The sequence below is a fragment of the Taudactylus pleione genome, unplaced genomic scaffold (genome assembly GCF_031769625.1).
Source record: "Taudactylus pleione unplaced genomic scaffold, aTauple2 ptg000838l, whole genome shotgun sequence".
In the NCBI taxonomy this organism is placed as follows: Eukaryota; Metazoa; Chordata; class Amphibia; order Anura; family Myobatrachidae; genus Taudactylus; species Taudactylus pleione.
In genome coordinates, this window is record NW_028285240.1 from 1 (window position 1) to 10912 (window position 10912).

Below are 10912 nucleotides of genomic sequence, written 5' to 3' on the forward strand. Positions count from 1 at the left end.
CACAGAGAGCTGAGTGACTATGACATGTGGTGACATTACAGTGAGAGCAGGGAATAGATACAGGCGCTGGTCACAGAGAGCTGAGTGACTATGACATGTGGTGACATTACAGTGAGAGCAGGGAATAGATACAGGCGCTGGTCACAGAGAGCTGAGTGACTATGACATGTGGTGACATTACAGTGAGAGCAGGGAATAGATACAGGCGCTGGTCACAGAGAGCTGAGTGACTATGACATGTGGTGACATTACAGTGAGAGCAGGGAATAGATACAGGCGCTGGTCACAGAGAGCTGAGTGACTATGACATGTGGTGACATTACAGTGAGGCAGGGAATAGATACAGGCGCTGGTCACAGAGAGCTGAGTGACTATGACATGTGGTGACATTACAGTGAGAGCAGGGAATAGATACAGGCGCTGGTCACAGAGAGCTGAGTGACTATGACATGTGGTGACATTACAGTGAGAGCAGGGAATAGATACAGGCGCTGGTCACAGAGAGCTGAGTGACTATGACATGTGGTGACATTACAGTGAGAGCAGGGAATAGATACAGGCGCTGGTCACAGAGAGCTGAGTGACTATGACATGTGGTGACATTACAGTGAGAGCAGGGAATAGATACAGGCGCTGGTCACAGAGAGCTGAGTGACTATGACATGTGGTGACATTACAGTGAGGGCAGGGAATAGATACAGGCGCTGGTCACAGAGAGCTGAGTGACTATGACATGTGGTGACATTACAGTGAGAGCAGGGAATAGATACAGGCGCTGGTCACAGAGAGCTGAGTGACTATGACATGTGGTGACATTACAGTGAGAGCAGGGAATAGATACAGGCGCTGGTCACAGAGAGCTGAGTGACTATGACATGTGGTGACATTACAGTGAGAGCAGGGAATAGATACAGGCGCTGGTCACAGAGAGCTGAGTGACTATGACATGTGGTGACATTACAGTGAGAGCAGGGAATAGATACAGGCGCTGGTCACAGAGAGCTGAGTGACTATGACATGTGGTGACATTACAGTGAGAGCAGGGAATAGATACAGGCGCTGGTCACAGAGAGCTGAGTGACTATGACATGTGGTGACATTACAGTGAGAGCAGGGAATAGATACAGGCGCTGGTCACAGAGAGCTGAGTGACTATGACATGTGGTGACATTACAGTGAGAGCAGGGAATAGATACAGGCGCTGGTCACAGAGAGCTGAGTGACTATGACATGTGGTGACATTACAGTGAGAGCAGGGAATAGATACAGGCGCTGGTCACAGAGAGCTGAGTGACTATGACATGTGGTGACATTACAGTGAGAGCAGGGAATAGATACAGGCGCTGGTCACAGAGAGCTGAGTGACTATGACATGTGGTGACATTACAGTGAGAGCAGGGAATAGATACAGGCGCTGGTCACAGAGAGCTGAGTGACTATGACATGTGGTGACATTACAGTGAGAGCAGGGAATAGATACAGGCGCTGGTCACAGAGAGCTGAGTGACTATGACATGTGGTGACATTACAGTGAGAGCAGGGAATAGATACAGGCGCTGGTCACAGAGAGCTGAGTGACTATGACATGTGGTGACATTACAGTGAGAGCAGGGAATAGATACAGGCGCTGGTCACAGAGAGCTGAGTGACTATGACATGTGGTGACATTACAGTGAGAGCAGGGAATAGATACAGGCGCTGGTCACAGAGAGCTGAGTGACTATGACATGTGGTGACATTACAGTGAGAGCAGGGAATAGATACAGGCGCTGGTCACAGAGAGCTGAGTGACTATGACATGTGGTGACATTACAGTGAGAGCAGGGAATAGATACAGGCGCTGGTCACAGAGAGCTGAGTGACTATGACATGTGGTGACATTACAGTGAGAGCAGGGAATAGATACAGGCGCTGGTCACAGAGAGCTGAGTGACTATGACATGTGGTGACATTACAGTGAGAGCAGGGAATAGATACAGGCGCTGGTCACAGAGAGCTGAGTGACTATGACATGTGGTGACATTACAGTGAGAGCAGGGAATAGATACAGGCGCTGGTCACAGAGAGCTGAGTGACTATGACATGTGGTGACATTACAGTGAGAGCAGGGAATAGATACAGGCGCTGGTCACAGAGAGCTGAGTGACTATGACATGTGGTGACATTACAGTGAGAGCAGGGAATAGATACAGGCGCTGGTCACAGAGAGCTGAGTGACTATGACATGTGGTGACATTACAGTGAGAGCAGGGAATAGATACAGGCGCTGGTCACAGAGAGCTGAGTGACTATGACATGTGGTGACATTACAGTGAGAGCAGGGAATAGATACAGGCGCTGGTCACAGAGAGCTGAGTGACTATGACATGTGGTGACATTACAGTGAGAGCAGGGAATAGATACAGGCGCTGGTCACAGAGAGCTGAGTGACTATGACATGTGGTGACATTACAGTGAGAGCAGGGAATAGATACAGGCGCTGGTCACAGAGAGCTGAGTGACTATGACATGTGGTGACATTACAGTGAGAGCAGGGAATAGATACAGGCGCTGGTCACAGAGAGCTGAGTGACTATGACATGTGGTGACATTACAGTGAGGGCAGGGAATAGATACAGGCGCTGGTCACAGAGAGCTGAGTGACTATGACATGTGGTGACATTACAGTGAGAGCAGGGAATAGATACAGGCGCTGGTCACAGAGAGCTGAGTGACTATGACATGTGGTGACATTACAGTGAGAGCAGGGAATAGATACAGGCGCTGGTCACAGAGAGCTGAGTGACTATGACATGTGGTGACATTACAGTGAGAGCAGGGAATAGATACAGGCGCTGGTCACAGAGAGCTGAGTGACTATGACATGTGGTGACATTACAGTGAGAGCAGGGAATAGATACAGGCGCTGGTCACAGAGAGCTGAGTGACTATGACATGTGGTGACATTACAGTGAGGGCAGGGAATAGATACAGGCGCTGGTCACAGAGAGCTGAGTGACTATGACATGTGGTGACATTACAGTGAGAGCAGGGAATAGATACAGGCGCTGGTCACAGAGAGCTGAGTGACTATGACATGTGGTGACATTACAGTGAGAGCAGGAATAGATACAGGCGCTGGTCACAGAGAGCTGAGTGACTATGACATGTGGTGACATTACAGTGAGAGCAGGGAATAGATACAGGCGCTGGTCACAGAGAGCTAAGTGACTATGACATGTGGTGACATTACAGTGAGGGCAGGGAATAGATACAGGCGCTGGTCACAGAGAGCTGAGTGACTATGACATGTGGTGACATTACAGTGAGAGCAGGGAATAGATACAGGCGCTGGTCACAGAGAGCTGAGTGACTATGACATGTGGTGACATTACAGTGAGAGCAGGGAATAGATACAGGCGCTGGTCACAGAGAGCTAAGTGACTATGACATGTGGTGACATTACAGTGAGAGCAGGGAATAGATACAGGCGCTGGTCACAGAGAGCTGAGTGACTGACATGTGGTGACATTACAGTGAGGGCAGGGAATAGATACAGGCGCTGGTCACAGAGAGCTGAGTGACTATGACATGTGGTGACATTACAGTGAGAGCAGGGAATAGATACAGGCGCTGGTCACAGAGAGCTGAGTGACTATGACATGTGGTGACATTACAGTGAGAGGGAATAGATACAGGCGCTGGTCACAGAGAGCTGAGTGACTATGACATGTGGTGACATTACAGTGAGAGCAGGGAATAGATACAGGCGCTGGTCACAGAGAGCTAAGTGACTATGACATGTGGTGACATTACAGTGAGGGCAGGGAATAGATACAGGCGCTGGTCACAGAGAGCTGAGTGACTATGACATGTGGTGACATTACAGTGAGAGCAGGGAATAGATACAGGCGCTGGTCACAGAGAGCTGAGTGACTATGACATGTGGTGACATTACAGTGAGAGCAGGGAATAGATACAGGCGCTGGTCACAGAGAGCTAAGTGACTATGACATGTGGTGACATTACAGTGAGAGCAGGGAATAGATACAGGCGCTGGTCACAGAGAGCTGAGTGACTGACATGTGGTGACATTACAGTGAGGGCAGGGAATAGATACAGGCGCTGGTCACAGAGAGCTGAGTGACTATGACATGTGGTGACATTACAGTGAGAGCAGGGAATAGATACAGGCGCTGGTCACAGAGAGCTGAGTGACTATGACATGTGGTGACATTACAGTGAGAGCAGGGAATAGATACAGGCGCTGGTCACAGAGAGCTGAGTGACTATGACATGTGGTGACATTACAGTGAGAGCAGGGAATAGATACAGGCGCTGGTCACAGAGAGCTAAGTGACTATGACATGTGGTGACATTACAGTGAGGGCAGGGAATAGATACAGGCGCTGGTCACAGAGAGCTGAGTGACTATGACATGTGGTGACATTACAGTGAGAGCAGGGAATAGATACAGGCGCTGGTCACAGAGAGCTGAGTGACTATGACATGTGGTGACATTACAGTGAGAGCAGGGAATAGATACAGGCGCTGGTCACAGAGAGCTAAGTGACTATGACATGTGGTGACATTACAGTGAGAGCAGGGAATAGATACAGGCGCTGGTCACAGAGAGCTGAGTGACTGACATGTGGTGACATTACAGTGAGGGCAGGGAATAGATACAGGCGCTGGTCACAGAGAGCTGAGTGACTATGACATGTGGTGACATTACAGTGAGAGCAGGGAATAGATACAGGCGCTGGTCACAGAGAGCTAAGTGACTATGACATGTGGTGACATTACAGTGAGGGCAGGGAATAGATACAGGCGCTGGTCACAGAGAGCTGAGTGACTATGACATGTGGTGACATTACAGTGAGAGCAGGGAATAGATACAGGCGCTGGTCACAGAGAGCTGAGTGACTATGACATGTGGTGACATTACAGTGAGAGCAGGGAATAGATACAGGCGCTGGTCACAGAGAGCTAAGTGACTATGACATGTGGTGACATTACAGTGAGAGCAGGGAATAGATACAGGCGCTGGTCACAGAGAGCTGAGTGACTGACATGTGGTGACATTACAGTGAGGGCAGGGAATAGATACAGGCGCTGGTCACAGAGAGCTGAGTGACTGACATGTGGTGACATTACAGTGAGGGCAGGGAATAGATACAGGCGCTGGTCACAGAGAGCTGAGTGACTATGACATGTGGTGACATTACAGTGAGAGCAGGGAATAGATACAGGCGCTGGTCACAGAGAGCTGAGTGACTATGACATGTGGTGACATTACAGTGAGCAGGGAATAGATACAGGCGCTGGTCACAGAGAGCTGAGTGACTATGACATGTGGTGACATTACAGTGAGAGCAGGGAATAGATACAGGCGCTGGTCACAGAGAGCTAAGTGACTATGACATGTGGTGACATTACAGTGAGGGCAGGGAATAGATACAGGCGCTGGTCACAGAGAGCTGAGTGACTATGACATGTGGTGACATTACAGTGAGAGCAGGGAATAGATACAGGCGCTGGTCACAGAGAGCTGAGTGACTATGACATGTGGTGACATTACAGTGAGAGCAGGGAATAGATACAGGCGCTGGTCACAGAGAGCTAAGTGACTATGACATGTGGTGACATTACAGTGAGAGCAGGGAATAGATACAGGCGCTGGTCACAGAGAGCTGAGTGACTGACATGTGGTGACATTACAGTGAGGGCAGGGAATAGATACAGGCGCTGGTCACAGAGAGCTGAGTGACTATGACATGTGGTGACATTACAGTGAGAGCAGGGAATAGATACAGGCGCTGGTCACAGAGAGCTGAGTGACTATGACATGTGGTGACATTACAGTGAGAGGGAATAGATACAGGCGCTGGTCACAGAGAGCTGAGTGACTATGACATGTGGTGACATTACAGTGAGAGCAGGGAATAGATACAGGCGCTGGTCACAGAGAGCTAAGTGACTATGACATGTGGTGACATTACAGTGAGGGCAGGGAATAGATACAGGCGCTGGTCACAGAGAGCTGAGTGACTATGACATGTGGTGACATTACAGTGAGAGCAGGGAATAGATACAGGCGCTGGTCACAGAGAGCTGAGTGACTATGACATGTGGTGACATTACAGTGAGAGCAGGGAATAGATACAGGCGCTGGTCACAGAGAGCTAAGTGACTATGACATGTGGTGACATTACAGTGAGAGCAGGGAATAGATACAGGCGCTGGTCACAGAGAGCTGAGTGACTGACATGTGGTGACATTACAGTGAGGGCAGGGAATAGATACAGGCGCTGGTCACAGAGAGCTGAGTGACTATGACATGTGGTGACATTACAGTGAGAGCAGGGAATAGATACAGGCGCTGGTCACAGAGAGCTGAGTGACTATGACATGTGGTGACATTACAGTGAGAGGGAATAGATACAGGCGCTGGTCACAGAGAGCTGAGTGACTATGACATGTGGTGACATTACAGTGAGAGCAGGGAATAGATACAGGCGCTGGTCACAGAGAGCTAAGTGACTATGACATGTGGTGACATTACAGTGAGGGCAGGGAATAGATACAGGCGCTGGTCACAGAGAGCTGAGTGACTATGACATGTGGTGACATTACAGTGAGAGCAGGGAATAGATACAGGCGCTGGTCACAGAGAGCTGAGTGACTATGACATGTGGTGACATTACAGTGAGAGCAGGGAATAGATACAGGCGCTGGTCACAGAGAGCTAAGTGACTATGACATGTGGTGACATTACAGTGAGAGCAGGGAATAGATACAGGCGCTGGTCACAGAGAGCTGAGTGACTGACATGTGGTGACATTACAGTGAGGGCAGGGAATAGATACAGGCGCTGGTCACAGAGAGCTGAGTGACTATGACATGTGGTGACATTACAGTGAGAGCAGGGAATAGATACAGGCGCTGGTCACAGAGAGCTGAGTGACTGACATGTGGTGACATTACAGTGAGAGCAGGGAATAGATACAGGCGCTGGTCACAGAGAGCTGAGTGACTGACATGTGGTGACATTACAGTGAGAGCAGGGAATAGATACAGGCGCTGGTCACAGAGAGCTGAGTGACTATGACATGTGGTGACATTACAGTGAGAGCAGGGAATAGATACAGGCGCTGGTCACAGAGAGCTGAGTGACTATGACATGTGGTGACATTACAGTGAGAGCAGGGAATAGATACAGGCGCTGGTCACAGAGAGCTGAGTGACTATGACATGTGGTGACATTACAGTGAGAGCAGGGAATAGATACAGGCGCTGGTCACAGAGAGCTGAGTGACTGACATGTGGTGACATTACAGTGAGAGCAGGGAATAGATACAGGCGCTGGTCACAGAGAGCTGAGTGACTATGACATGTGGTGACATTACAGTGAGAGCAGGGAATAGATACAGGCGCTGGTCACAGAGAGCTGAGTGACTATGACATGTGGTGACATTACAGTGAGAGGGAATAGATACAGGCGCTGGTCACAGAGAGCTGAGTGACTATGACATGTGGTGACATTACAGTGAGAGCAGGGAATAGATACAGGCGCTGGTCACAGAGAGCTGAGTGACTATGACATGTGGTGACATTACAGTGAGAGCAGGGAATAGATACAGGCGCTGGTCACAGAGAGCTGAGTGACTATGACATGTGGTGACATTACAGTGAGGGCAGGGAATAGATACAGGCGCTGGTCACAGAGAGCTGAGTGACTATGACATGTGGTGACATTACAGTAAGAGCAGGGAATAGATACAGGCGCTGGTCACAGAGAGCTGAGTGACTATGACATGTGGTGACATTACAGTGAGGGCAGGGAATAGATACAGGCGCTGGTCACAGAGAGCTGAGTGACTATGACATGTGGTGACATTACAGTGAGAGCAGGGAATAGATACAGGCGCTGGTCACAGAGAGCTGAGTGACTATGACATGTGGTGACATTACAGTGAGAGCAGGGAATAGATACAGGCGCTGGTCACAGAGAGCTGAGTGACTATGACATGTGGTGACATTACAGTGAGAGGGAATAGATACAGGCGCTGGTCACAGAGAGCTGAGTGACTATGACATGTGGTGACATTACAGTGAGGGCAGGGAATAGATACAGGCGCTGGTCACAGAGAGCTGAGTGACTATGACATGTGGTGACATTACAGTGAGGGCAGGGAATAGATACAGGCGCTGGTCACAGAGAGCTGAGTGACTATGACATGTGGTGACATTACAGTGAGAGCAGGGAATAGATACAGGCGCTGGTCACAGAGAGCTGAGTGACTATGACATGTGGTGACATTACAGTGAGGGCAGGGAATAGATACAGGCGCTGGTCACAGAGAGCTGAGTGACTGACATGTGGTGACATTACAGTGAGAGCAGGGAATAGATACAGGCGCTGGTCACAGAGAGCTGAGTGACTATGACATGTGGTGACATTACAGTGAGAGCAGGGAATAGATACAGGCGCTGGTCACAGAGAGCTGAGTGACTATGACATGTGGTGACATTACAGTGAGAGCAGGGAATAGATACAGGCGCTGGTCACAGAGAGCTGAGTGACTATGACATGTGGTGACATTACAGTGAGAGGGAATAGATACAGGCGCTGGTCACAGAGCTGAGTGACTATGACATGTGGTGACATTACAGTGAGAGCAGAGGTTAGACTGCTTCATACATTAATAACATTTAATGCAGATCTAAGCTTCAGTGTAGCCCTGCACCAATATATGTCTTGTTTACCAGCAGTGATAGAATTATGGATTCCAAATGCTTATTTCTCTTTCATCCACTAGGGGTAAATCCTTTTCTCTGTTTCCACAGGGGACACTGGAGGTGCTTACGCTGGGGTATGGAGGCGTGGATAACTGGAGCCGGCACTTGAAATAATTTAGAAGTGTGAAGCTCCTCCCCCTCTATTCCCCACCAGCCCTCAGTTTAGAAAATGTGCCTCTAGGAGCTGGTCACAATCTGCTTTGCTCCAGCAATACATTTATTTTATTTTATTATTTTAATAGCATCTTTTACACTTTATTGGTACCCTTCGCCACCTCTTGAAATTTGGGGTCCGGGTACCTGGCGCCCTGTTATACAGGAAGGAGTGCCCAGTGCTTATCAAAAAAGCAACTGACAGCTCCTTATTGCCACAGAGCACTTCTACAAGCACTGAGGACAAGACAGTGTGAGAAGCAAGAGTGCTGTTATCCAAGGGACGCAGTGAGTACATCAGCTGCGCATCCCCCGGCTCCTGTCCCCGCTGCCGACGCTGGCTTCAGAGCATAGCGCTATAGCGCTGCTCTATATTACATACTCCTTCCCTCTCCCCGCTGGCACCCTCGCATAGCGCTCCTACTCAGCGGGGCCTCACAGGGGGAGGTGAAAGCTCCAGCGCTACTGCCATTTTCAGAGCCCTTAGGGCATGAAGAAGGGGGGCGGAGCCTAACAGCGCGGGCTCTCTGTCTCCATTCAGAGCGGCAGCGGCTGTTAGACCAGCGTGGCTGCCGTTCCACATGTGTCTGACTGCAGCTCTCCAATTTAGGAAGAGTGTAGCAGCACTACTGCAGAAGGGCTGGTTCTCCTGATTGCATCCCTGGGAGCCTGTGAGCACAGGGGAGAGTACAGCACATGTCATAGTACATCAATTCTGTGGGAAGGGAGTTGTGTGATCTCCCCCTCCTGTTTCCCAAACTAGCCTTCTGTCTTCTATATCTGTCCCTCTGTATGGGTGACTATGGTTGAATGCCAAACTCTTTCCAAAGATGTTTGTTCAAACTGTACAAGCATGTTATGTGATGCTTGTTTAGTAATCTATCACCTATGGCTATTACTGACTCTCCTGCTCCTCCATGGGCCGCTGACATGGTAGGAGCGATGGCTGACTTAACGTCACAGTTGGCTGAGGCTCGCTCCTCCCAGGGTGTCAGGGTTAACCAAGTCTCTAGACACCCTGGTACAGGGTATAGGTACCGCTGTTTCTACTCCCTCCACTTCCTACCAAAGACGGCCCCTAACGACTGTTCTCCAGTCAGTGAGGGTCTGACAAGGAAATACTCACAACAGAGGATACTAAGGAACGTGACTGGAGGAAGTTGGTATAATGACGGTACTCCTCAAGATTTTCTCTACCTTTTGGCTAAGATCAAGTGAAAAAGGCTGCAATAAACAGGCAAACAGATCAAGAGAGTCCCATTTAGTATCTGTTCTTATCAGTTTTATATCTGATACGCCCCCTATCTGTGGGCCAAATATAGAGTCTGCCTTTACTGGGGTGGAATTCTTATTTCTGGCAGTCAAGCAGGTATTTAATCTACCTGTGGATATAGTTCCTGCATCCCAGGAGTGTGTATTATTTGAGTACGTTACTCCCTGTGTCAGGGTCAGCAGTACTCAGTTAGCCTGGAACAATTACAATGTAATTGGATGCTACCTATCTTCTCAGTGACCAACAAAAAGGGTCGTCTGTTTTTCAGTTTTCGCGGCCCTAGGGACACTCCACCCTGAACACGTCTGATCACGTAGGGTCAGGCCTGGTTAATGGGAGACTGCCTGGGAATACCAGGTGCTGTAGGCTAAAATTTTCTGGAATCAACCACATAAGAGGTTCCAAATTCCTCGTCTGTTCCTGTTCAGCTACCCATTTCCGTCATCCGTGATAGAAGAGGGGGAAACATCTCCCCCTGTTGACGCATCTGCTCACTGTCCCTTTAAGAAATCTACACTCCCAGTACGGGCTGCCTCATTGTTGAGGGACCCTTCTGATTGCAAGTTGGAGTCAACGCTGCATTCTATTTATACTGCAATGGGAGTTTAACTTAGAACTATGCTAGTTACCGCCTGGGTTAACAAGGCTATGATTTGCTGGGCTGACCAGTTGATTGCGTTAATCAGGTACTTCCAGGGCACAGTT